Source organism: Atractosteus spatula, chromosome 23 (assembly GCF_055471065.1).
Source record: "Atractosteus spatula isolate fAtrSpa1 chromosome 23, fAtrSpa1.hap1, whole genome shotgun sequence".
In the NCBI taxonomy this organism is placed as follows: Eukaryota; Metazoa; Chordata; class Actinopteri; order Semionotiformes; family Lepisosteidae; genus Atractosteus; species Atractosteus spatula.
The window spans coordinates 4,081,582-4,103,759 of NC_142728.1; positions in this window are offsets into that span (position 1 = coordinate 4,081,582).

Here is a 22,178-nt window from a genome sequence, read left to right on the forward strand (position 1 = left end):
ATGCCAGAACACAAGTGTTCAATATGCAAATAACATTATCAGAATGACCAAAGGTTTCTTGACATATACCTAAGCACTTATCGTAGTCTTTGATCTCTTCACTAATGTGACCATAAAAGAGTAATCCATCTCTTGCTTTTTAAGAAAACCTGTATCATGAGTTGTACAGGGATAGTTGAATTTTTATTATTGTAAATTTGATTGCCAAGCTGAAATACCTGCTATTATTCTTCTTCAACAAGAAATCCAGATTCTTAAAATATTAAAGTAAAATATTGAAATGTATTCATTCCATCGATATAATAGGAATGATAAACATCAGGTAACAGAAAAACTTACTTTTCGAAGAATTCTAAGAATATTCTACATTAATCTTAAAAGCATTGCAAAAAGTAAAGTCATAATTTAGAGTCTGGAAAACACAAGGATCACGTTAATTTACACCAAAGAGCTCTTTTGTTACTATTTTGCCAGTGGAATGAAATTTTCGGGGGGCACTGTATAAGCACATATACAGTATATTTATATACGTATAAAACCTACAGTGATTTTCCAAGGTAATGAAAAATCTGCTTTGTGTCACAGTGAAGTACAGGAAATCATTCAGGTTTTCTTTTGCATTGTACTACACAAAAAACCTACAATGCTATATCTTGCTTGAAAATGTACGTATGAAGCATGTATGGAGTTATTCTTTGTGCACATCACTTTGAATACTCTGTGCTTCTGTCTTGTCACTGTTGTGCCACTTTTTGAACTGGCAGCTCTTCGACTTCAGCTTCTCTGCTGAAAACAACCAGTTCTCTTCTTGTTCATCACACCCACAGGAATTCTAGCACAACCGCAGCCACTTCCTCTCCCACTGCCCCTGCCCCCACTTTTCCATAATCCCTGCTCACTCTTCTCTTTCCCTTTCTATCCCTTTCTATCCGTTTCTTGTTGAGTGTCCAACACACAGCACCTACAACAACCACATCATATTTTTGCTGTTTCATCTTTCTCTCGTCTACGGTCCTCCTTTTCAATGTCCCCCCGTAGGAGCCCCCCAGTGACTGAAGTCCACTACCCAGAGGAATCAAGATAATGGTACCTAATGGTGTTAGTCTGCACTGCATCACCAACACCATGGCTGGCACAGCTTTAGATCCCTAACCCTCTTACCCTACATGGGGGGGTGTCCAACCGGTGTGGTATCACCCCTCGACTCTTCCCTCCTGTCCCTCATAAGCTCCTATGCTCAGCCTCTCAGTTGCACCAGACTTCCTCCAGTTTGTCCTTAATAGTTGCTACTTTAACACTGTTGTTGTATTTTGCTGTCATTTTTCTTCTTTCGGTGGTTCCAGGTGGAATCTGTTCTCTTTCATTTACAGTAGTTATAGCAAACATCAGCAAGTGGCTACTAATTCTTGTTCTACTTCCAGGTCAGAGCTCATGACCTCAGACTACTTCTTCTAGATTGTCCCAGTGTCTTCCACAGCCCACCACAGAATTTCAATCTCTAATGATTTAGTATGTGTTAGCTCTACTGCTACCAGTTGGGCCCAGTTCCATCGGCTGTATAATTGACTGTTTTCATTCACTCCATGCTATGTTGCACATTCTGTAAATGGATTTTCTACATAACTTTTCTACATAACTAAATCAAACAAAGCTTACACACTAAGGTGGTCAAATTGTAATCTTGCACTTCTGGTTTCTTACGTGTAACTTTTGCCTGCTGAACACCTCTTTGTGCATTTCTTTTCTAGCCATTCTTCAATCCCATCTTCCATTCAGCATCCTCCCTGACTCATTCCCTAGAACTGAGGGAGTTTTTGTTACATGTACAGCATACTTATGTCGAAGGCTGTCATTTCTTCAGTCTTCAGTCGGGCAAGTTAGTGCCAAACAGTATAATACAGTATAACTTTATATTCATCATCTCTCAATGTTAATTTGAAATTGACTGAATGTCTGAAATGTGTAAATCACAATTATCTTTCTTTGCCAACTGAACCACATTTTATACACTGTTAGGGAAAGTTACTTTTGAGAAGTAATTCAATACACTAAAAACATAAGTTACTTGTGTTAGAGATTATAATGTTATATGAATAAGAAGTTGGACGAAATTGCTTTTAAGAGGCAGTGTGTTGCTTTACATAGCAACTATGCTCATGCTACATGGATCACTGTAACTGATGACATTTTATTATTTTCCCACCATTCTAGTTAATTAATTGCTTACACAAACAACTTGTAACATTAATGGGTTACTTTTTAAAGTTGCAATGAAATCTGCAGAGTTGCTTTGATATTATTGTATTGATACTTTTCCATATTATCACAACAATAAAGAAATAATGGAGCAGGGACAAATAGTAATATCTTCCAGCTCAGATGTGTACAGTATGTCATACTGAACCTGTGCAGCACCTACACTGGTGATAAACATGTTCCATTACTTTGCTAACATCCGGTGAAAAAAAAATAACAATGGGAAATTAAAGTTGTTTTTTTATGTTAGTGTTTGTCAAATATGTTGCATGCTTTGGCATTTGGATCCTAAAAGAATTCATACAGGAAAATCTAAATATCTAGCCTGAATGCTTCTCCACATTCCATTTTAAAATAGAAACGATTTCACTGTCACACTAATTTGACATTCACCAAGGATAACGTCATTAATACAGATATTCCTTGTGCAGTGTTACTTGCGTCAGTGTCCCATGATGATGGTCAAATACACTGATATGCATATCTGAACCATAAACTGAAGTTTTCAGCCAGTGCTGTTGAAGTTCTATATTTACAGTCAGCTGTACTTAATTAAAATCCAGCTCAAATATTTCTGCCATGCTTACAGAGTTCTTCAAACACATCACTGTTCTCTGAAAAGGGACTCATCTGCCTGACAAATTGAGTTAATTACTGCTTGATTTAATTTCAGAGGGCCAGCTGAACTCAGTGATGAGAATGCACCTTAATCTCATTCATTTAAATGCGACTGAGGCATGATAATCAGTTTATGTTTTTTTCATGGAAAGTCCAAGTTGAAAAGAAAAATAGACTTGGAATGCCACTGAAAAGCATACTTCTTCTTTGTTTTTGTAGGGCTAAGGGATCAGAAAACAGGGCATTTGTGTTTGAAAAGATTAGCCAACAATACTGGGCCTCCCTTGAATGGCATCTAATCCCTACTGCATCTAAGGGCATACAAAAATTCTGTTCCAACAAGATTGGACACTAAAGCACTTAATGTAAAAGTTTATTTTCTTAAAAAGTTTTTAAAAGGATCATTGCGCGCATAAGCACTTCTGCAATTGGTGTGGAGTGCACCAAAAATATCATAAGCACTGATGAAACTGAGGACATCTCAGGTGAATTATTATTGTTATTGAAATATTTTTTTCCTGTGAGATGATAGGACACAGGTTCACATCGGGTCAGAGGAAGGATAAAAGGGAGTGGATTCTGTGCTGTACAGATGCTAATTGTGAACTTGAAGGACCCATTTCAGTCTCCAGTGGATACAGATTCATACTGAAGTAATATTCCTCTGTGGAATAGGAAATCTGCTGTACAGATTTCATGGGAAGCCATCCAGCATCTCATCCCTGCTTTCTTTCTCTTTTTTTAGTTTTTTTTTGTCTTTTTAGATTTGGCAGTTGGCATATCACTTTGTACTTTGAGTTTACTTTCCACTTCAAATATTGGTTTTGGAAGTCAATTGTAACCTGGTACCAATCGTGATTTGAATTGTGTCCCCTTTCAGATTTTAATCATAAGAATAACAAGAAAGGGTTTTCAATGGTCTGTGGCGCATTATTCCAAAGAGCATCATGACAAGGAATGTTACTTGATGTTAAGCCAATGGACACAACTAGAGGACTGTAGGGATCTTTGCTGGCTGCTGCACTGCAGTGAGAAGATACAAATACAAATATAAAAGCAAAGTCCCATTTCCAGAAGGTCCTTTTTAATGAAAGTGAAGAATATAGCATTTATATAATCTATGAAAGGCAATGATCACATCTGTGTACCTACCAATGTTGTCCAAATATTCAAAGCAGTATCTGTATAACATCAGCCTATGAAAAGGGTCAAAATTAGTCTTCACCAATCTGTCATTTTACAAGCCTTTGTCAGAGACGACAAAGCAAACATGCAAATGGTTAATGCTTCATACTACAAACTGCAGCCAGACATAAACCTGGATCACGTTGGTCGACCTAATGTCGCATGTGCTGTAGGGCTTTGTCTCTGGCTGGGACTGCCGCCTCTCAGGAATCTCTTGGACTATGAAGATTACTTGAATTTTCATCACGGGTAAGAATACAAAAACTAACAACTTAGCAACCGATTTATTTGTTTTCATGGAGAAATAACATTGAGATTTGGATTCTATGCATTGGAACTGTACCCATACAATTACTTAATTACCACTTCAAGATTTCAGTGAGAGTTTAATGGGATAATTACAAGATATAAACACAAATACGTGTGCTTTGCAGGCACAGTGCAATTAACAGGGGATAAAAAGAATGAAAGTAATTAGGGAGGAGTTACTGTTTAATGTTCAAGCAATAACTGTTAAAATGGAAAGAACCTATAATTACACTCTCTGACTATGCCCTGAAACTAAAAGTGTTACCAGGTTTTCTAAGCTGATCTGCTGTTTGTTACTCTCCTGTGCTGAAGGTTAGCGGAACTGAACAATGACGCCTGTGTTAAAGCCAGGACTGAAGAAGCCTGCCTCTGGATCGTTTTAGAGATTGTTACTGTACGTTTTCTTTCCCCGTTTCCCAGAAAACCTCGGAACGAATTACCAAAAATCTTTCAATCCAAGTCCACTTGCACCCTTTTTTTCCCCCGTTCTATTGAAGTTTTACGAAACAGGGCAGAATTTTAGGTTGCTGCTCAAAACTCCAATGAAAAAAATAAACTTGGATAATGGTTCTTCTGTTCAATTTCTAATGAAATCTGAGAACAAGATGAAGCTTTCTTTGGTTCATCAGTAGTATGAATAGTTTTTGGAGGTACAGTACAGTGTGCACGGTGTGTTATTACAAATAATCTTTGGCTGACAAGAAATAGGTGGTGAGTTGCATAGTCCTCACCTTTCTAACTTTCCAAGTTACTGTATTTTTACGGTGGGTAGCTGCGTCAGCATGCGTAGACTGCAAAGGAACAAGTAATAGGTTTATTCCATGCTGAAAAAAAGAAGAAAGAGAACACAACGTTTCGGCCGTGGAGCCTTCACATAGAGTAATGTACAGTATGGCAATAGCCTAGCCCTTACCCACATACTGTTAAAATAGCAATTTAAAATAAGCCAGATCTTTCCCCTGTCACACTGATGGATTGCCAACTTCTGGATATGTACTGCGTCACGACTCTTAGAGTTCTGCTCCACAGGCATCTCTTTGTAAAACTCTTAATTCAATCAAAGAATATCTAATAAACTCTGGATATTTCCTCATGCAAGCCACGAAACCTCTTGAAACCCTACTGAAGTGTACAGAGCTACAGTGGCATATGGTTTCTAGGAGTGACAGCTTCTGTCTCCATTATTCCAGGTAAGCATATGTGTGAGAACCAAGCCATGGTATTCCCCTTGGAGGTAAACTGGGATTACATAACTGGGATTCCCTTTGCACAATGTACATATTCAGAATTCCCTCGGAATAGTATTGGGATACTGTATGAAAAGAGGCAGTCACACCAACCCTTGAAGTTCACATTCGAGTGTGAGATTGTAGACTGGGTGCTGTGTGTGCTTCAGGAAATTCCCCCAAGAGCTCATATACAAGTCATACAGTAAAAGGTATTTACTGTATGAATCCATCAATAAGATAAGCAATACCACGGATTTAGATTATTTGGTCCTTATTTATGAATACATTCAAAACAAATTCTAATATTCTGGCTGCAATATTATATACACAGTACAATATATACAGTAACTTTCTCTAACCCTTTATTTGCAATCCTGTAGTAAATCTTTATCATGATTCTTATCTATGACATATTACTCTTTGAGTGGCAAAATGCAAATATTTACCTTATCATCAGAACATTGCATTGCACATCCTATGCAATACTGTTTTTTTATAATCACACGAACACAACCTTATATATTCTAACTTCCGGTATTGAAGAAATAATTGTTTAAATGCAATTTGCACTCTTTTATCTGGTCAATTTCTCATTGCAACAAAAAACGATAAAAATCTTCTCTGGCATAGCCAGTTCTAACATCATCCGCTTATCCATTGTAAGAAAGGCACTTCTTCCCAGTTAGAGGCACAGCAACCCTGAGCTTATCCCAGAAACACAGGGCAACAAGACAGGACTGCACTTTATCATCTGTTTTAGACTCACTGATCACTCCAATCTATATCAATTATTTACATCCTGGTACACTTAGTAAACTAGTCGAATTTATTTTGTGTTCTAAAAATACAGCAAATTATGATGCAATTATTGCATTCAAACATAGCAACTAATTAGGTGGCCTTCTGAATCTCGTGCTAAATTAAGCAGAGCACTTGGAAATGTTTAGGAACAGCATATTCAGTAAAAAAAAAACCTAACTTACTGGGGCACTAAGCATTTAAGTGGATTTAACGTAAGAACCTGGGCCCTGAGAATAAGCTACAGTGCTTGTGATATTTTTGGTGCATTCCACACCAATCTCATTCCTATTCAGGCTCATAGCCCACATTGCAGGCTTATGTCTTTTTTCAGCACAATATCTGTAATTGATTGTTGTACCAAAGAGGTAGTCTATCATCCAAAGTGAATTTTTATGTTGATTAATTCCTGGATTTTGGCTGGTGATTTTCCATCTCTGGCATTAAGACAATTACATAGGCTTCCATTAGACCACAAATGCAAAAGAGATGGATTAAGTAAAATTATGTCGTGAATAGCATTTACTTGATGAATTGTGTGCTGGTTGAATGGGTGAATATGACAGCAAATTCACACATTTCCATAACTTTGGAATGAAAGCTACCAGAATTTCATTTCTGTTTTATTTTAGTCTTAAAATACAAAATACTCTAATTGTCTCTTATCTTACTTGAATCCATGTTCCAAATGTGAATGCTAAAAGTTGAAAGGCCCTAATCTTTTGAGCCTTCCATCATAAACTGGTTCTCAGGGTTGATGGCTAAATTTATATTTCTAATCCATAAACTAATAATCTCCATCGCTTTCCCTTCTTATATGTTATATGTTTACAAAATGAGTGTTCAATCACTGGACAATCTGTTACCAGGTAATTATTGAAAAATGTAGATAGTATCACAGTGGAATTCTTTTGCTTTTTTTATTTATTCTTGTGACCCTATATTGTATTTTAAAGCAAACTGAATGGGTGAATATGACAGCAAATTCACACATTTCCATTTTCTAGAGCCAAAAGGCTAATCCTCATTTCAAAATGAATTTTCAAAAAAGGGTTTGAATTGCAGACATTTTTTTTTCTTTACTTAATTACTTTAACACATTAACACACATTGTTCGGTAGATCTACAGTAGGCTGTTACACTGCAAATTTGTGTTAAGTTGTTAAAACACTGATCTGGTGTGAAACCAATAAGAAAAGTATATGAATGTTTTAATAATAACCTCATGGTTTCAGTACAAAATGTTGGTGTTTGCGGTAGTTATAAAAATGATACTGCTTTGTGTACGTCCTTTTTAGCTTTCTTAAGAATTTTTGCAATGCCACTGTAATAACGTTTAATGCCTGCTAAAAAACTAAAAACCAAACTAAAATTTACAAAGGCTTTTTGTTTGATAGTTTCATAACTGATAGCATAGTTGTAAATGTAGACAGTGTATGAATTGAAAAGCACAATAAGCTTCTATCCTACGTATTTTCTCAACTTTGTGATGCCAGTTTATTAACTTTGTCATCATTTAATAATGAAAAACATTATAGATTTTTTTTTTATTGACAGCCGCTGTTATAAGATATTCGTGAGCAGAAGTAATGTAAATATGGGGTTCTCTGCATCAAAAATCCTAGTCTTTCACGTATTCAGAATAATTTTAGTCTCTCAAGAGACAAGTCAAGAGGCTGAAGCTTTCCTCTGTTAGTTGTGCTAGAGAACAATTTCCTTTATGCACTGATTATAGATATCGTTGAAGGTCTATTAAAATAAGCAGGACGTGGAAGGAAGGAAAACAATCAACTAAATTTACTATTCTCCTGTTCTTATATTGTTACATCAAATATATATAACCTACCAAAAGCAACGCAAGAGCACTGGAATAAGACTCTCAACGGAATTCCTGATTAATTCATAGTATTACTGACCTACAGTGATGCTGCTATAGATACATGGATTTGTACTTTTTACAAAGAGTGTAGTGTATGTTGGCAGATGTGGAAATCACCACTTTTACATAGCACCATCTCTTATAAATGTGTTTTCCAGCTCATCTACAGTATATACTGTATTTTCCAATGTGATCTATTAAAATAAAAGCATACTGTGATAAAGCACATGAAAAGATACACTAAAGTGCAGCACGTCACAGCAAAATCTTGGAGAAACCACACTGAGGTGTTGTAAAACAGAAATCATAGTAAAAGCCCTATGAAGTGCAATAAGTAAATCACGGTAAAATCTAAGAAGAGTGCAGCAAACTGCAGATAAATCATGGTATAAGCAGACTGAAGTGGGAAGTGGAATGGAGGGAATGTTTTCAGATTCGTCTGTAAGCATCTACTGCACATTATGCATACCATAAATTATCGAACATAATTGGATTTGTTTTGCAACATACCTAATGTATTCCTTTTTGAATACTTTTTTATACCTTTATGGAGATCTTTATATAGCTCACACGTTTCTTTCCCCCCACCTTTCTTCTTTCCAAAAGTCTACATCATTGACGGCCTGTTTCAAATCCACTGGAAAATGAAGAGGTTTATTTCACGATGCTTCATTGTGTTGACGTCTTAAAAAGTCAAGAGGACCACAGCGATGCAGCTGAATGACGCATGCTGTACGTGTTTCTTTTTTTATCATCAGTAGTGACTGTCCTCTTTTGGCATTGTCTGTCCGAGTCCTGAATAAATGAAAAGGAAACTGAAATGCACAGCTTCAGCTTCTTACCTAGTCTAGTCATCAAGTCAATGGTAACCCAATTACACAGTGTAAAAATAATTCTCCTGCAAAGAGCTGTCTTGCACATGCCTGCTGTTTCCCTTCACACCAGTGAGACAATTACATGCATTTGCCTTTTGACTCCTGGCTGTTCGATAGAATTGAAAGGAAGTTTTAGTTCTTGCACTCATGTGTGGTCAATTGGTGTCTTTTAAGAGTAGTAAAGTTATGAAGTTTCATGCCAAAACTGAAATAAATTCTGCACTGTATATTAAATGTAGCTGTTTCAAACCTGCCTGTGATGCAGACAAAAATTAGCATGAAGCATTCTATCAGATGCTTTACGAGTGTGCTTCAATAATCTTGTCATTCGAATAAAAAAAATTGTAATAGCTTTTGAATTCTGAATAGCTTTTGAATTTTGAATTTCATTTGGAAGGAATTTGCATGCAGTGTAACGTTGGATCCTAAAAGTCTGTCACTGATGCAACTATTATGATTTCTGCAGAACAGTACTTTTGCTACAGAAACCAGTGGTTTCCTGCAAGTCATCCTTCCCACTACACAAAACAAAGTACCTGTATACATTTCTACAGCAGCACTAGTTTGCATCAAGAATCAGCTCTTACCCTGTTAAACCCAATGGTTGAATATTGATGCAGTTATATCAGGTATCTTGACTTGTTCAATTTAAATGAAATTTCCCAATGTGCTGTATGTACAGTAGTTTACTTGAATACCCCTCTATGAACTTGTTAATTAAAACCATTTTTGCAGGAAAGAGTTTCATTTCTGTGTAGCTATGGAATCTCTTAGATGTTTATCACAAGTGAAGGAACAGTAAAAACAGAATAGTTTTAATTTTTGTTTTGTTACGGAACAGTTACAGAATGAGTCAATCTGCCAACATAAAAATTAGTAAAAGCATCTCACTCAAGAAGATTGTGTTGTTTTGAAGGCTTCTCCCAGTGTTGTGTTTTTTTTGCCTAAACGAGATGGCCATCAGATATCTTTCACATGTGGCAGATGATCTGCGTTCAACACGAAAATCTGCCTAATCTGTCATCCTATGTTTGCTCTTGTGCATGTCAGAGGAAGCTGTCTCTGCTTGTTTTTCCACTGAGAAAATGCTGAATCAAGCAGCTGGCGGTCATCGGACAGGAAGGACTGAGGTGGTCCTGCGTCATGTCTAAGATCAGATAAGTGACAGAGCAAAGCTGGTGTGTTAGGCGAGAGTAATGTCCTACTATAGTCCAGAGATTTCCTGATATCTCTTTTCGCAAGACACTGAGATTTGTAACTCAACAGTGGTGTAAACTCAGCGAGAAGGAGCATGTTGCTCTATTTCACTGAAACATTCTGATGATTACAGCTACAGTATGTAGCAGGATCCTGTTATGCAGTGTTATCAGTCATGTAGCATTTTTAATTGGCTGAATATATCTACAAATTTAAAGGAACTGCAAAAGTGGCATAAAGAGTTTACAGAATAATGGAGGATTAATGACAGAAGACGATTGAAGAAATATGGTCACTTCACTTTTAATAACCAACTTATCCAATTCCTGGCAAGCTGGCAAGTATTGGGGGCTATGCAGCATACACCCTGCATAGCAAATGCATTGCTATTTGTATTGCAAATGTCTTTGAGGATTTTGAATACTACCTGTTCCCTTTATAATCTTCTCTATGCAAGACAAAGCAATTTCAGTACAAAATGTATCTGGTTGCCATTTTCTTGATTGACTCCAGAGCAGCAATAGCTTTTCTATAACAGGATGACTAAAATTGTACACTATATTCTTTTTTAGCCCTGGATGAAATTTTAATTTCACTGAGTTACCAAACTACTACTGGGGGAGTGTCTTACATGGGCAAGGTGAGCTAGATGTTTTTCTCACGTTTACATTGTGTCTTACATCACTTTCACATTACATTTTCAACAACATGGTTTTAAAATTAAATGCGTTTCAGGAGTGACCCAAGCTCTATGTATTAGTGTGCTAGTGACAACAAATACTACGTAAAAAGCACCCTAACATCTGTGCGTACAGATTTTCCAGAAGCTGGAATTGGAGATAATGAGCCTTAGTAATTTATTAATTTCGCATGAGCTAGGATGCAACACCCCATTCAGTTCAGTAAGCATAACAATGATACATTTGGCACTTATGCATACATTACAAACTCCTATTTTTGTAACCCTGCACAGCAGTTGAAATATTCATTTCCTCCTGTCTGTGAGTTAACTTCAGAGTGGATCTGCATTCTCTGCTGTCTTTCCGTTGGCCCTACGAAAATATCAAATACATTCTAGGGGAAGTGTATTACATGACATCACAAACATCTTTTAGCCTCTGGCCTTCCTATTTCTTATCCCCACGGAGAATGAGCCTGATTCACCAGTAATTGAGTGGTGTAGGAATGTAGGCTTTATATTCCAAAAGACTGTGACTTATTTGCATTCCTTTACTGATGGCTCAGCAGGCTGAAGAATCTTTTTTTTTCCCCCCTAGTTAAACAAGTCCTCGGTTTCCCTTCCTATCAACAGCTTTACATTGTCATTTTGTGAAAGAGTTAAGTGGGACAACATTGGATTATGCACAAAATATTTTGATGTTCATGACAGGGCACTTATCAGCAATTCCAAGGCTCGACAAAACAACTTTTCAGTCAAAACATATGCAGTGTGTTTCTTCTTCCAATTTTTGTAATATGATAGATACCTCAAATTAATAGACAGATATGTACTGTACATTGATCCATGTGTTACACAGGGATGAGTTTTGAGATGCTGTTACTGGGAATAATGGCACCTACAGAAAAGATGTGTTTGAGGATGTTCATTGGGTATTTAGATACAGTGAGATCTGACTTAACCCGTTAATCTGAAAGCCAGCCCCCTGGCCACAGGACAAGGAAATGGGGCCCCACTGAGAGTGAGAAGTTCACCATGGGGCAGTGGCAGGGAGGAGATGGGATGAAGGAGGGATGCAAAGATGAAATGTGAACAGAGAGAGATTTGCTTATGATATGCGGTATATACGGTAGTTTCAATTAATGACGTTGGGAATGATTATGATTTGGAACAGCTGGGACAAAAAGGTCTTGGTTGTCATCATCCTTCCTGAACATCAGTTAAGAACTTCCATTTCTTATACTGAGTAATGTCATTGTTTTTCAGTTTCTGATTTATGCCTATAAATCATGGTGCGGTGCCTCTGTGGCTAAGGATCTGCGCCTGTGGCTGGAAGGTTGCCGGTTCTTATCCTGCAGCTGGCAGAGGAATCCTACTCCGTTGGGCACCTGAGCAAGGCCCTTAACCCCAACTGCTCCAGGGGCATTGTACAATGGCTGATCCTGTGCTCTGACCCCATGTTCTCTCCCTGTGTGTGTGTCTCATGGAGAGCAAGCTGGGGTATGCAAAAAAGACCAATTCCTAATGCAAGAAATCACAATAAAGTGATCTTATCTTATCTCTGTAGACTTGTTTGCTTTTTTTCTAAAATGGTGCATCTGCAGCATTTGGCTGAATAGCTATCTTTTCTTCTTGTTGTTGCTTTATAAGAATATGTCATTATTACAGTATTTCCAGGGTGGTCTTGCATTGCTCTAAATTCTCCAAAGGGGAGTTATTAAGCTAGTATTGCTTTGGCTGAGAAATTAAAATGTAATGGTGTAGAAAGATTATTTATGCTGGCATTTAATTCAATTTGCCTTAATTTTTGTACCATAAATAACTAAACATTAAATGATCCCATTGCGGATTTGCAGCTGTAAAACAATTTTAAGGTAGTACACTGAAGCTCTTAGGATCTAGCTGCAGAAGTATTCACTTTTTTAGACAGCCACATAATATTCTAAACTTATAGATGATGATAAAAGAGATCTGCATTTATTCTCCCATACTTCATGCATACCAGTACTTTAAAGTACATCTAGTAATACCAAAACTAAAAAAATGGAAATCGAGTGCATAATGATATTCTGAAGACTGGAGGACTTGAAAGCTTAGTAGCTCAAACCAAAATATACTATGAAATAAAATGAGCACAACCCTGAAAATCAATGATTTCCTAGAATTTCTTTTTCAGAATCCCTTTGCTGATTTTGGAAGAAGAAAATGTGATGGGAAACTCTTCATGGAATATGAAGTCATGCAAATCATAAGACAGATAAAAGTTGAAAGGTATAAACTTGGCAATGGCAAGACATTATGTAACAGCCTAATGTAATCCATTGCTCCTATCATATACAGTACAACTGCAGTTTGTGTTTTAAGCTTTCTAGATGTTTTTCTAGAGAGGAATTTATCTCTATATGTTATATGTTATATGTCTTATATGTTTGATTAAGATTGCATAATTCATTTAAAATATTTTGCACAATTTTGTTTACCACATTACAAAAAATATATTGCTGCTCTGGAATTAGTCCAAAGAACGATGCGGTATAAACGTGGGCTTATACTGTATGAATGTCATAGAGTGGTTAACAGAACTGAACTTAACAGAACTGAATCCTGAAAGATTACAAGAGGACCTAATTCAAGTATACAACATCCTCAAAGGCTTCAACAAAGTCCGAACTAATGGACAGTGAAACATAAAACAGATGGGGGGTTTATGGAAGTCTGAAACAAGCTACTCAAGTCACATTGTTTAATCTCGTAACCTGGCTTCTTTCAAGTAACAAATCAATCAGGTACTAACAGGTACTTAACCTGGTTACTGGGATTTTGCAGGGCATTTGCAATATGTATAAAACGTACAAGTACCCCAGCTGGACAGAAATGAAGTTGACGGAATGTTCTTCACTTATGACTGAAGAAAAGAAATCCCTGCTGTCTCTTATCTAATATGTTTTAAGTTTGCGATGACTTGTGTCCAATTCATATTTCACTACCATGTCTTAGTGCAACAAAGAATTCAGCTTCCCCTGATGGAAAAATGATGATTATTCTAACTGATCTGCTACCATTATTTAGATTTCTAGTCCTACTTTACATCATAGATTAATTACACTTCAGTGTTCTTTGTTCAGGAATGGTGTCAGTGGGGGGACGTTATTGTGTTCAATAGATTTTCTTCTTTCAGCACTTTCTTCCACTTATTAGAGTAGATGGAAAAAAGAGTTAGAACGACTTGAGGGGTGCTGAATATTCTCTAAAAATGGTGTCTGGTTCTTGTACTAAAGCATTCTAAAATGCTTGATCATGGGCCGTAAGGGATTTAAGTAATTAACTCATCTATGAACTATTTTTTTCAGGTTACCATAAAATCACCTCACTGTTATGAAACAAGAACACAAGATTCAGGCCAATTTGAAAGAAGCAGAGCGTGTTCAGAATAATATTCACTGGATAACAGCTGTGTACTTGGCATTCACCATTTTAAAAATAAGATTGCCCCTGTTTGAGAATCACATCCTACATCAGGTTATGGACTTGGATGACTGTAGGTCTCGATTGTGAAGTATTTTCCACTATGGTAAGCTCACCATGGGGTTTTGTAAAAGCTGAGCAGATTACTAATATGACAAAATCAACAGCACATTGTGTAAACATTGTTTTAGCTAATTAATGGATGTCTGCAAAGAGAAATGTGACTCTTTACTACTGTATTGTGTTGGCTATTAATACAGGTCCAGATTTATAACACAGGATACACCCATTCGTTTTTGAACTGCTTTATCCAATACATGGTTGCAGGGGAGACCAAGCCTATCCTGAAGAGCAACGGGCGCAAGCTGGGATACCCCTTGGACAGGACGCCAATCTATTGCAAAGCACACACAGAAACAAACACACACACACACTGGGGCCCGTTTTCCCAGAAGCCAATTAACCTGCCAGCGTTTGGACTGTGGGAGGAAACCTGAGAACCCAGAGGAAACCCACACGGACACTGGAAGAACATACAAACCTCATGTAGACAGCACCCCAGGAATTGAACCCAAAGCTCCAGCGTTAAACTTTACCTCCACACTGTCCTACAACAGAGGACAGAGGACGTAAGTTTCATGAATATGGAGTTAAGAAACCTAATCAAGATACCTAAAGAACAACATAAGAAACATAGGTACAACGTTTTGCTTCTTTGACCAAAAAAACGTTGGAGAGCACATTATACCACTCAATAATTTCCATTTTTTACATATTAATACGGTTTTCCTTCTTGATACATATTGGACAGTCTTGACAATGCTCTTCATTCACATAGCTTTACAGGAAGCAGCTAAAATAAATGTTTTGTGCCGCTTGTTTGATGCCAGATTAATTTAGGACATGCGATGTCCTTAACTTCCTGTGGATTAAGTCATTGGTTAGCCACCCAGGGGCAAACTGGTGGAGGAACATCATGAGTTTAGTCATCACAGAATGTTTGTGAAGTCAGAACTAAATTTAGCAAGACGTTACTATTCAATTAGAACTCGGGATATTTTTAGGTTTAGGAAGGAGCCTGTCAGCAGACTCGCTCATGAACAAAACCCCCAATTTTGTAATACAAGGGCTGACAACAATCAGTCCATTGATTTTGTTTTTGGTTCCAGGTCATTAGTTAACACTCTGTCTTGGATCCAGTGAAATAAGTAGTTTAAAAATGGGAAAACAAATTTCAAGGACTAGGCAACAAAGAGAGCCATTGTTGTACTGGCAGCAAAGCATGGCGAACTGACTGGAAGGGGAGAGGAATAAATGCTTATCAAACAGGATTACCATGGGGATTCAGTACAATTTGTTTTCTTCCTTAAAACAAAATATTTTTAGGTCTTAAGAAGACTTCATGTGCCAGAACTCTGCCAAATAGCCCCCCAAAATAAAGACTATTTTAGAAAATATTTTTTCTCTAAAGATAACGGCTGATAAAATAATCACAGCTATATCACCATTTATTTAAGATTTTATTTTTATTTTGATGAAAGAATGCATGACTAATGTATTCAGCAGTACCAGTGTATTTTTAATTTGACTTAAGTATATTTTTTTAACAATTTTCCCCAGTCTGACTCAGTCCCACCCTGCATGCCTTTAACTGTACTATCTTTTTTATACCACATAAAATAAACTTCACTATTATTACTATTGTTACTAATAGAAAAGCTTAATGAAAAGTGATACTAACAAGAGAATGGAGAACGGTTTTCCACTTGGGAGCTCTGTTCTCCTCTTTGAGTCGGTTTGAGAAATACATGGAAGAAATCATACTTAGCAGCTTAGTTCAAAACTCCAAATTACAAAGCAATAGAAAACAATGTCTTCAGACACTTCAGAACTGTCTTTTACAGACCAAAGCCTTTTTGATTTCTGCTGTTTGATTTGCTGCTCCTTGACAGCCAGAAGATTTTATGATAATATCTACTTTCAAGTCTCCTACTACATTAGCAACAGGTTATTGTGAAAGGAAAATAAGTGTCATTTCAATTCTACAATTTCACAACCGTCGCAGGCTTTTGACCTGGATATTCCACTTCACAACGTCGAAACAAAATTGATTTTCAAGGTTGGACAAGAAGACCATTCTTCATGATATTTTCTTGTACGTTAGGACAGAGCTACAAATATCATTCACTCTTGCTTATTTTTCAAAGCTTACTGATCAAAAAATGTCACAAAGCCACTCAGTTGCATTTACTTCGTTATCATAGCAAGAAGTACATTTTCTTACATTTTATTTTGTGCAAAAAGTGACAAAGTGATCAGGTGCTTTTCTCATGTTCAGACTTTTTCCACTTTTAGCTCTCCCATTGTTGCGCAAAAGACCGGATGATAATGTGAAGTGTCTGTTTGCTACAGTTAATCAGTGCAGTTATACAAACAACTTTAAAAGAACACACACTGTCATCTGAATGTGCAAGAGAAAGGTATTAAAAGTAAAAAAATAAGTGACTAGGACAGCTGTCATTAAACCAATCTCATTTCCTTTCTGGAAGAAGCTGGTGATAGAAGCCACAGTTCTAGAAAAAGGCTTATTCATTTCTCCTGCCCCAGAATGAAACCTCTGTTATGTGAAATTAAGGTGGTAGGCAGTTGTATCTTTTGAATGTCAGCTGTTTATCTGACATTTACCATCTGGGAAACCATTCTATAGCCCGGAAGGTCTTGTAATTAAAGCTGTAGATTTTGCATACTCCACAATACCCAGAAATTAAATTGCTGGGTGTGTAGATTGATTGTTATTTATGTATAGTCTGTTTTTTTTTAATTTGAGTTTGATTTGCTGAGATTTATCATTTTGTTACAAATGCTGCAAATGTTATCACTTGGACATGTGAGAAATCATTTACAGTGATGAAGGGGCAGTATACCATGTGAAACGTGAGCCAGCTGTTTGGTTTTATCCATTGTCAGATTTCCTGAGGACACATGGAAAACAGCAAAGCCATTTCGGTCTAAAAGAGGTCAATTGTGTTTATACAGTATATAATACACACACTTACAGTACATACACTAGTATGTGATGCAAGGGATTGTGGGGGCACTTCAGTGACATTTTATTCAGAAGTTCATTTTAAGTTGTTTTTAACAAAACATCTCTTCTCATTTTCCAAGAAAGTTTTCTGCTTTCCAGAAATCAGAACTATCCCAGCTGTTTCCTGACAAGAATACTGTGTTTTATCTAATGGGATGTGTATCCAGGGTACAGTGTGGTAAATGTAAACCTACAGTATGATACTAAACCCTGACTAGGGTCAAGAAAAACTTTATTTCATTTAAAATTGTTTAAATCTAGGGAGTATTCTGAAAAATAATTTCTGTTTCTCTTCAGTAACTGATCATTTTAAATTAATCTTTAATTTATCAATATATTTTTTAGATTCTGTTTTCTATAACAGGTTCATGAGGCAATCTCTTCTTCACCAGGATTGTTCAATTTTTACTTTGGCTTTGATAGCCCTAGGAAATCAATGAAGAAAGATATTTAAGTGCAAGACAGCTTAAACAGATATTATAATTTTTCAAATTATAAGGTTTCAAATTCTTGTGTCTCTAATGACATCCTAAACTTTGCGAAATCTTTATAATCATGGACCGACATTTATTTTTGCTGCAGGTAAACAATGCCATTACGACAATGCTGAAAAGAGGTATCTAAGGTACAGCTTTCTTATGAAATTGCCACATGATAAGGATGAATGTACTGACTTGACATTTATGTGTTTATGTATGCTTTGTAAGCCATGATGCATCTTCAGTTGCCTTAAGGCAACAGTTTTGTGTAAACACAAATGGTACAATAAGAGTTCTGCATAATAGACCAAGAATCTCACTCATAAAACTGGTATGTTCATAACAAAACTGGTAAGATAATCATTCTCATGGTTTTACATCTTGTTTGAAAAGTTAGCATTGTATATAAACCCCACTTCAAACACACTAGCAAAAGACACACACATAGACATAATTTTACCAAAATATTAGCGAGAAGATTTTTTTTCTGTTGAGAGAAGTAAAAAAAGGTCCATCGTGTTGTATTAACTTTCATATCTAAGAACTGTAAAATAATATCTGACAAAGGTTTTTGATATAAGTGACCTCACAGGAGGCGTGACTACTGGTGCTTCTGTTTGACTGTGTCAATTCAGACAGCCTCAAAGATTAACAGGCAGTGTTTGATGGGTGCAAAAACAATTAACAAAAAGTGCCCCTTGGGCCCAAAGAATTTAGAGAAGGAAAGACTGAAACAGCAGATCTCACCATATCTTCACAGATATCTGTGAACATCTAATGGAATCAAGACCTCATTGTGTTATATCTGTAATCAACACTGAAGACATAATGATGTGACAGCAGATGCACTCTCAACTTTTTTGAAGGGCAGAACAGTGTATCTAATAGGAGGAGTAGATTCCAAATTCTTGTCAAGCACAAAGATACTGTAATTTAAGCGTGTTTAGAAGTGCTGAGCAACAAGTATTCTTCAGTTCTAGGATTCAAAATCTATCCGGTTTCAAGACAGGTACAATATAAGCAAGTGACTTGCAATTGCTACTACGGTAAATGCCATAAGAGAAGATTATTAGAACATAAGAATGGTTACAAAGTCATTCAGCCCATCTAACCTGTTTTTATAGGTAGAAGCTAACTGTAGAAGTGCTAGTAATTGATCTCGGCATCCCATCCTGACGGTTCGTGACAGAAGCCGCTGTTTATGGCTTCAACAACAAGGCTAAGTAGCCTGTTCTAGCCTCCCCAAACCCTTTGACAAGTTTGGAAGCAGGTTTTGCTGTATGTCATCACCAGGAGTCAAAATGAAAAAGAAACATCATGTGTCATGTCAGGTACAGGCACGTTCTTGTCCGTCCAACAAAACTAGATAAAGTTTTTTTAATAAAGGAGCAATAAAGGAGCATGACGAGCCACAACATCAGCTCAGCAGGGTAAACAGCAATTGTCTCCCACCTTCAGGGCTCAAATACGCTTCCTCTAGGATTTCTTTTGCTAAACCTGAATTAGGGTCTGGGAACATTCCAGTGGATTAAATCCTTTCTTTATTAATCCCTTCTTTCTTTCTGGATTTATTTTCATTTCCTTGAATCTGTATGGGGTTATTTTCTGTCTGTGAGTGAACAGTTTGGTGTGATATGTTTTAGGAAGACCTCCTCTTAGAATTATTGCTTCCTGCTGAGGTGGAGAATTTGGTTCACTGGGTAGGCTTTTTCCTTTAACTAGGTTTTTAGATTTAGACAATTTGTATTTATTATATTAAAGTACGTTCCAGATCAAATTCATTTTATGTCACTTTGCTAACGATAACAGAGTAACAGAAGGTAAACACAAAGACTGATAAAAGACAAATGCCTCTGTCAGCTTCCTATAAAACCAACTGAGGTGCTTTCTTAATCATAACTGAAACATTCAGCAGGGAAGACAACTGGATATGTTTATCAAAACTAAAAGAAAACATGTAATGACATGAGGAGAACAGACAGATAGATCAGATGCATTTCTTGACACGTCAAGAGCTTTCAAACAGATAGATGAACCATCTACAGTATATACTGTATAATCTATAATGAACATAGGTACTTTACGCCTAGATTGCAGGTGCTTAGAATATTATAATATGCACAAAGGGTGCATATGAAAATTTTAATGAGTAACAGGCAATTTTGAAATATGTGCAGTTCAAAATATAAAATACAGGACTGTTGATGGTTTTGCAAAATGGAAATTGAACAATCATCACTGCTAAGTATTTATAATCCTTAAAGAATCACTCACTTGGAAATATGATATCAGTTACTCAAAAAAAAACTAATAGAATTAAATGTGAATGGATCCTTGTTATTATCAGCTTACCCTGATTCTTAGAATAATCTTTGTAAAGTGTTGTAATTGGACTGGAATATTTTAACGCCATTTGGGAGCTTAGAGATGATATTTTTAACTCATATTTCTTTTTACAGTTTCAAATACTGTTAAAATGAACTCATTTCGTTTAATGAGTAAGTCCAAACCGAAGACAACAATGACAGAAAATCAAAGAACTGGCCTTTCCTATTAATTATCAACCAGTGCAAATAGGAAAACGCTCTATTTCGAGACCTGAACTCGGACTCAGCATTCCAGTGGCTGACCTGGCAAATCCATCTAGATTCTAGGAACAATGTGCATAATGTACTGCAGGAAACAGGTCACTAATGCCACTGGGAAAAGGATCGCTCAGTTAAAAGAGGGAAGTTTTATTTAGACATGCCAGCCGGTCATTTCAGACATACTATATCTGAAGGTGCTATGCACACAGGTCTGTTTTTCCTAACTCAGACAGCTTAGGTAGAATTACATGGTTAAATATCACTCGACATATTGGTCAAGAAAGCTTCATCTGCCAGCAGCAAACACGTGGAGTCTGGGGTCAGTCTGTTTTTGAGGTTTCATTTAGGACATTGGCTCAAGTCTTTGCCAGGAGCTGCCAGACTCCTGGCGATAAGAATAAATTGGTGACAGGAAAAAGCTGTTTGGTTTTGAAAAGGTGACAGGCTCTTGATGGACGTTGTTTCATCTTCAATCAAGGATGCCTCACATCGTGTCTTTTCAATGCACTGCAATATTTATTTAGTGTTAAGCGCAAATGATCAGCCCACAAGTTAATAGTTTAAGACTGATGTTGATATGATTTACTTTATTGTAAAAGTGATGTCTGGGGTAAATCTTACTATTCATTTATTTGACTGATGATTTTATCTATCCACTGCTGCAATGACAGCCCAGGATCTGCATGAGACAATAACTTGAAAACCCCCTACTGTCCATGACTAACTATTAACCATACTGTTAATTCCTTGACAAAGGGACAAAGGCCAACATGATCTTCTAAATAAAATCAGAGGCACTAAAAATGTGTTTATTACAATGGAAATAGCTTGCATAAGTCTCATATTTAAGTCTGTGCTGACATGATATTTGTCTTGTAAATGAATATCACAGAAAGAAAAAGTCAAAAGGGTTTGCAGACACAAGAGATGTTACACATTTACTTTAATACAATACTGTTTCAGAAGAAAAAAGGTTTCAGATGTATAATTCTAATCTTATTCATCAAAAAAATAAACATGTGCTCTCAACATCCATTGTAATCTGTTTTTATTGTAGTTTTCTTGAACAACTACCCATTCTTTACAAAAGTACATCTACAGTAAATCTTTGTGCAACAAAAGATTGTATTATATCATATTCTATTCGATTATATTATATTATATCATATTGGTGATTCAGCTCCCAAACCCGGTGGGACAGAGACACAGATGAGGAAGTAGGCAAGTACTGTACACAGCTCCAGGCAGGGGATTAATTGCCCTTTAGTTCCAGGAGTGTGCTATTCACAGAGATAAGGAGAGAGAGAGACTAAAATTCCAACTAAACTTCCTACCACCACAAAGTCCTGCTGAGCCAAGAGCTGAGCCCAAAACGAGCCCCCTGAGCCAGCTGGTCCTGAGGCTCACTGGCTCGAGCCACACTGACACTAGCCAGCCTCAGGAATGCTACAGAACCCTAAACAGACAATACACACTATCCGAATATTTCACCAAGATAAGAAACAGCAAAAAGAAACAGATCCAGGCTGTACA